At 39.2% G+C, this 7407-nt stretch overlaps 1 pseudogene across 1 annotated transcript; it reads left to right on the top strand.

Annotated features, from left to right (window-relative positions):
- The first annotated feature begins 5710 nt into the window (after nt 1–5710).
- LOC309612890 (transmembrane protein 14A pseudogene) lies at nt 5711–7078 on the top strand (annotated as a pseudogene). Its single transcript has one exon. The product of its transcript is annotated as a transmembrane protein 14A pseudogene (transcript).
- The last annotated feature ends 329 nt before the right edge of the window (nt 7079–7407 follow it).

Genomic DNA, 7407 nt, shown 5'->3' on the forward strand with positions numbered 1-7407 from the left:
ATTTGCCACCATACGCTCTGGACCGTCTCCATCTATCTGTTGTTCACATCAAAGCCTAATTGGGTTTTATAAGAGTGAAAAGTAAGCACTACGTTTTTTCTTAATAATGTTTATTTTTGTATTATACAAATAATATGTATTAAGTGTAGAAAAATTTAGAATACACATAAGGATGGATTTTTTTGAATAAAATAAAACCATATACAAATGCAATAACCAGAGATAGCCACTCCTTCTTAACATCTTGCTGCAAGCTCTTCCTCGCTCTTTTCTTTGTTTATAGTCCTTGATCTGCATGGCGTTGACATGCAAAACTTCCAGCTACCGTGGTTTAGTTATAACCAACAACATGGTTCAAATTTCAGTTTTCTTGTTGTATTAACTGTAATTGCATACAGGGCAAACTTTGCTTCTCGCTCTTGGGCCCAGCAACCACTTCACAAATAATAGATATGCATCATGATCAGTGGCCAAAGATATTATTTCCTTCAAAGTCTGTCAGTGATGGGTCTCTGTGCATTTGTTACTCCATTCACACAGACAGCAAAGTTTGTAGCTGTGTTGCCTCCCTATCTCCCAGGGATAAACCTCTGTTACATTTTTCAAAAATGAATAACTGAAAGAGGAAATTGGCCAAAAACGTGAAAGTTCAGCAAAAAAAAAACTTTTTAAGGGATGATGCCAACATCAGTGAAATAAGGATAGAATGAATGTAACTGGATTATGGAAGAAATAGCAGACCACTGGAATGTTGACACTGTTGCCACTGAAGAGGAACTAAGTGAAGGTACATTTATAGACACAAATGTGGAATGTAGTTCTAATGAAAGGATGAAGATGTCCCAAAGGACTTGATGCCACCAAGTCTCTCCATTAAGGAAACTCTCAGACACATGTCATGACTTTGACGGTGCAAAGAATAAAATGTTGGAAGATGACCCAGACTTTAAAAGGAGGATGACAATTCACCAAGACATAGAAAAGATGCTTGTTCCATATCATAAGTTATATGACAAGAAGGCAAGTGCTATTCATACTACTATTGATAATTTTTTAAAGAAATGAAACATTTTAATTCCCAGTGCTTCTAATGTTTTAAATTAGAGTATACTAAATAGAGATTAATTTTACTATTTTTTCATTTCTTTATACAATTAAAACAGGTTGTAAGGAACAGCTTGCATAATCCATTTTACAGGCCGCACTACCATGCCAAAGCAAGGGCTGCCTGTTCTCTCATTCAGTCTCTCTCTCTTCTCTTCTCTTCTCTTCTCTTCTCTGTTTCTCTCTCATATCAGTACATGCAATGTAATAAAAATGTTACCATAATGGAAATGTTGTGAATCCTACTTTTTTGCTTCACATATATTATTTCCATGTCAACACCATTTTGCATTCAGTGAATGCAAAACATACCACTGGCTCTGGCATCATTCATACAGTGATTTATTAAGACAACATTTGAATTATTGCTTTTGCTTTATGATTATGGAAAGTGCTACAATACGCTTCCTAAAAGTAGAATTGCTAAATCAAAGCGTAGGTGTGTGTATTTTTTAATTAGATAACACAATACTGAACTGAGTTTCTGAGAGTTACACCAATTTACACTTCCTCCTGGAGTGAAAGAGAACCACATCAAAAGTCGGTATTTGTAATCTTTCTAATATTTGCTAACCCAATCAGTGAAATATTTCTTTGCGTTTTTTCAAATTGTTGGAATAATTAAATTTGTGTTGGAGCAAAATAAGACACCACGGCAAATTTCTATTTCACATTAGGAAGTATAAATGTTTAAGTCAGATAGTTTAGAGATGCTTATACTCGAAGAGGCCTTTTTGTAGTTCTCCAAAGACCTTAACTGTTGTATAGCAATCAGTGATACCTCTGTCTTCATGGACTAGAAAATAGAGGTTACACCGGAACAGAATACAGGTTTTGGATTCTGTTTATTGTTCTTTCCACTGGCTTGTTGGCTACAGATGTTTAGAAGTTCACAGTGGTCCATATGGGTATCTATGTATACTAAAGATGCTTCTAACATTGGAATCCCCAGAAAAGAGAGTAGGGCTAAATAGATATTGGTTAAGGGACTGGTTTTACATTAAGACTCTAAACATAACACTGAGAATGCAAAGGGGTGAGAAAAAAAGTAGGTGTAAGTTAAAACTAAGCAATAAATCAAATTTACTTCAATAACAAAAGGTTAATTATAAACTTTAAAATATGATAACTTCAAAGATAAGCAATAACTTCATAGTTTATTCTGTTGTGAAATAATGTCCTTACAATTTATGACATTTGGCTAGCAGAGTTGTTTTTTAATAATTGAAAAAATTTTAATATTAGAAGTGTTTAAATTTCCAATTATTCTTGAATCCTCAGAAGGTCTGATAACATGAGACCTCTCATTCCCACATGGCAACTATAGACAGGGGCTGGAAATGTAGCTGCTTCTTTTACAAAGGGGCAAGGTCCATAGTTTTTAGCTCACTTTCTTTATTCATTTATATTCCCTGCCTACCTTTTGCTCAAGAGAGTAAATCAATCTTGAATTTCCTTATGAATTTATATTACTAGGGGAAAGAAATGAAAACTTATGATGAACTCTGATTAGCGTAGCCATTATACTTGAAAGGGGCAGCAAATAAGTTTATCACTCTCTTTAGACATTTTATTTCAGGGAAATGATTTTTTTTTCTTTAATATTTTTCCATTGAGTTCTTTCTGACTAGCTGCCCAATCAGATGACCTAACGCCTAAACACTGTGAGTTAACACAATATCTAGGGGTTACATAGATTTCCACCAAAGCTTCCATGGTCCTGATGCAAGCACTTATCAGACTTGATGCCAGTGTGATCTGCATTGTAGCTGAGAAACCTAGTCCTTTCCTGTATTATCCCCACTAATACTAGTCCACTTTTCCCTAAGAAAAGTGTATAATCTGCCTGAAGTCACTCTCAATATTTTGTGGGAAAGTTTCAACGTCCTCTGTGAAGGGTTAGGCTCTTCTACTCTAACTGTAAATGATTTGCTTCCGAATTGACTGGGCTATGACAAAATTCTCAAAATACATGTTTCAGACAAGTAAGTCAATTTACTTAGTTACTTACTGTATGTTCTTCAAAACAACCATCACCAAGCAAGACGGGCACTGTGCTGGCTCTGCCATTTCTATAAAAAGATTCTAGAAGAACTCTACTTTCGAGTCTTATTCATTTTTCACACGTTAGAAAGAGAGAAAGGCATTTAGCTGGTTTTCCATGCGAGGAATAGAATCCATTAGGACAATTAATAGAGACACGAACAATGCAAGCTTAGAATGAGACTTCCCAGCCCCCTAAAATAAAAGCTAATTAATCAAGGTCATTCACCCCTTTCTTGATGATCTCACAGCACAAGTACTGTTCCTCAATAAAAGCTCTTTTTCTATTCTGTGACTTACTACAGCTACTCGTGTACTAATTGTCAGAGGCCTGTATCTTCAGCATCTCTAGATGCACCACAGTAACTAGCCCTTTGGTCTGCCCAAAGCAAGCCCTCAGTAAATGCCAGCAATCCACTGACTGACTCACACAGTGCCGAACTGAATACTCTTTATGTTCCTGCTCTGGGCAGGTACATCTCTTTCCTCCATCAAGTTGATTCCAGTGTCCCATTAGCTCTAGTGACTTTCTGTCCGATCTACCCTTCTCTCTTCATCCCTCCCTCCTTGGCCCAGGATCAGGGATGGACCTCTCACTTGGACTCTTGCAATCTCATCCCTATTGTCCTCCCTGACACTGTGGTCCTTCTAATACTAAATTCTGAACATGACACTCCTTTTCAAACTCTTCAGTGCCCTCCCCTCCCTGCAAAATGAAAATTCTTGGGATAATATACAAGATCTGCCCACCTGCCCACCTGTCTAACTTACATTTCCCGTTAAACCCAGGATCCTATTGTAAATTCCGGTATAACCAAGCAATGTTCCAACATGCCACCTCTCTGAGATCCTTTCTTTAGGTAGGCTGTTTCCTTGGCCTGGAATGTGCACCCCTACCTGTGGGCCTGGGCAACTGCCACTCATTCCTCTCTGCTCCAAATGGCCTCCTCTGAAACCTTCCCTTACTTCCCTGACAAGACACAGTTGATCTCACTGCACCTGGCGCACACCTCCAATAGAGTACGCCTCACATTGTAATCCAATTTGTTTGGAAGTGTTTCTCACCCATGGACTGTGAATTCCTCCAGGGAAGCAGCTGGCTCTGTTCTTATTTGAATCCTTGGTACTTGTTACTAACAGGTTGAGGGAGCTCTAACCAGAGAAGGCACTCAATTCATCTTGATTGAATGCAAGAAAGGACAAGGGTTGACTAGTCATTTCCTTGAAACCTTCATTCATCTATTCATTCATCTATTCATATTCTGTATTCATCCATTTATTGACTGCTTCCTAAAAATGGGTAGATTATTGTAATGGACACCCCTGAGAGGCTTAGTAAAACTGAGGCCACTTCATTTGTCAGGCCAGAGGCACTGAAAGCCAAGCTAACACACCTCAGAGTTTTGCTCAGGGACAATGTAGGCCAATTATTAGGGACAACACGTAAATATAATAAAGAGAATAATGCACATCACCATCACCATCATCATCATCATAATGGTATCTCACATGTGTACATCACTTCACAGTTTATAAAGAACTTAGATCTTTGCAACCTAGTTATCACAATTTAAATCACTAGAAATACTTGGGAGGGGGGGTTCTGGGTTACGATCATCTCTAATTTATTAACATAAATGAGGCTTAGAAAGATTACGTGGCTTGTCTAAGTTTACTTCGTGTGATAGCCCAGTTCTTTACCCTTTCCTGTACACATACCTTTAGCCATCAAACTTTGCAGTTCTTCCACTTAGACTCTGGCTCTACCTACATAACTTACTTTGACTAACGGGATGTCAGCAAGCATAATACCAGCAGAGGTTTGAAAAGCCAATGCCCACCTGGGCTTCCTTGCTCTTGCCCTCTGCCATCACCACGGGAAGCACCTGCCCGGGCTAGCCTGTTGGTCCCAGAGGAAGGAGGAAAAATACCCAGAGCAGAGACTAGTCACCTCAGCCATCCAAACCATGACTATATAGACAGCTAAGAATCTAGACACGTGAGTGAACTGGGTCAAGGCTAGAAGAACTGCTCAGTTCGGCCCAGACTGTCATTACCCTCAGATTCATGAACTAACTATATGCTTATTATTTTAAGCCACTTAATTTGAAGGTGGTTATATATAAGGGATTATTATGACAATCTACCCAGTTAATAAAATTAAAACCAGGACTAGAGAAGATTCTTATTGCAGTCATTCTTTACAGATATTGGCAAATCTGTAGACATTAGGCGCCTGGGTATTGAAGGTTGAACATATCCAATTTAAAGAGTCCAGGTGCGTCTCCATTTCTTGGGGACTATCCACCTTGTGTAGTCCTGTGACTCAGTGAGAGAGTGCAGATATACTTCTTTATATCATGGACAGCTCATAATTTTCTAACTTCCAAAGTATCCCTCCTCTCAGAAAAACAATGTTTTTATAGCGTAATATCCCAGGCTATGTTAAATTGTGATTTGGAGACCAGTTGGAGTTAGATGAAGGCACCCACTCATGGGAGGCAGTTCCTGGGTCAGAAATGGGAGGAAGGAAGAGATAGATGAAGAGGCCAGTAGGAGATGTTTCTTCCAAGCCCCTCTAGCAATCAAGTATAAAGACCCCAGGGAGAGAGGAAGGTCATGACACAGGATCCGGAACATGGGATTTGGCCAGCTGGGTCAGGACAAGAGGATGCAGGTGGGGGCAGAGATAATGCTTTGGGGCCCAGGTAACAAAGAATCTCTTATAGTGGAACCCAGAATATGACTCTCGTGAAGGGAGAACAGAATGCTTTTCGGTAGCCCTGGACCTTGGCAGCATTTGTTGTGCTGGGCAGAACCGCTCTTGGTGGAGACATGGTACACTTAGGGGCTCGGCATCCATGGTTCTGAGTGAACCATGCCTCATGCCTCACCACATGTCTCATGGGTACCAAACACTAGCGAGTGGTCAGGGACAAAATCCAGAAGCAGTGTCCTCTGGGCTAAATGGACAATCAGAAATAACCAGGTGGCTTTGAAGTGGGTGTTAAGGCCCTGCGTTTATGTAGGTGGGAACTAGGGATAACAAAGCCAATTTTAGTGTGAAAATCAGCGTTTAATCTAGAGGCTAGTGATGCCAAGAGGCTCAGCTTCCAACTATTAAAATTAAAATTGAGAGTGCTGGGAGGTAGCGCGCAGAGTCAGAAGGCGCTGGCGGCGGGGTCAGCTTCCGGACTGTAGCAAGTATTTACTGAGCACCTGCCTAGTGCTTGGCAGTGAGGTTGATGCTGTGAGAAAGACAAGACGAACTGAACTGAGCTTAGTCCTCAAGGAGCTGGACTGGCCCAGAGAAGAGAGAAATTCAACAGAAGTAACTCTACACCAGACTTGACCTTGCCAATGGACCTGGTTGGTTTTGGTTATGCAGCCCTGGTGACATTCGTAAGCATTTTGGGATATAAGCAGAGAGGTGGTGTTCCATCTTTGATTGCTGGTCTTTTTGTTGGATTTTCGGCTGTTTACAGAGCTTTACTATGTCTCCAATGACAAGCAAGGTGTAAAACTATCACTGTTTACAGCTTTCTTCCTGGACACCACAATGAGGGTGAGGTTTAAGAGATCCAAGAAAATCATGCCAGCTGGGCTGGTTGCAGGTTTAAGCCTCATGATGATTCTGAGACTTGTCTTATTGCTGCTCTTGTCTCACTCTGAGAATTTGGAGGAAATGAAACCTAAATTCGTGTCATTCTGATGTAACGGGCAGAGCCTATTCTTTGTACTGGAAAGATAAATTTCAATATGGAAAGTTCAACATGGTCTTATTTTATGTTACAAACTGTAAAAGAAATACCATCACCTCTAATACAGACAATAGTTTGAGGGTTTTTTTTTTAAACAAATGGTTTAACTGTTTTCTAATTATCACATACTGGTTTCATTAAAGATATTTAATAAATTGTGATACACTCTTTGATTTGCTGTCATGTTTTATAGATGCGGTATTTTTTTTGATAGTTCCAAATACTCATGTCTGAAATAAGTTTAAATTAAACTACAACTTACCAGATGATGGAATGCCCCTTAAGTGGGCTTCACAGAATGCTAATGTTATCTATTTGTCATTTGTGTTATACTTGAAATTATTTTTTTTCCATTTTAATTGTATTACTGCCAGTGTTTTTTTTTTTCCTTAAAAAACTTCAGCCTCAGCACACTCTGTACCAACAGAACGTATTCAGTATTCAAATAAAACACATTCTGTTTTAAAAAATTAACTTAAATTAAAATTGAAAAGCAGTA

The sequence above is a fragment of the Balaenoptera borealis genome, assembly GCF_965194805.1.
Source record: "Balaenoptera borealis genome assembly, chromosome: 16".
Classification (NCBI taxonomy): domain Eukaryota; kingdom Metazoa; phylum Chordata; class Mammalia; order Artiodactyla; family Balaenopteridae; genus Balaenoptera; species Balaenoptera borealis.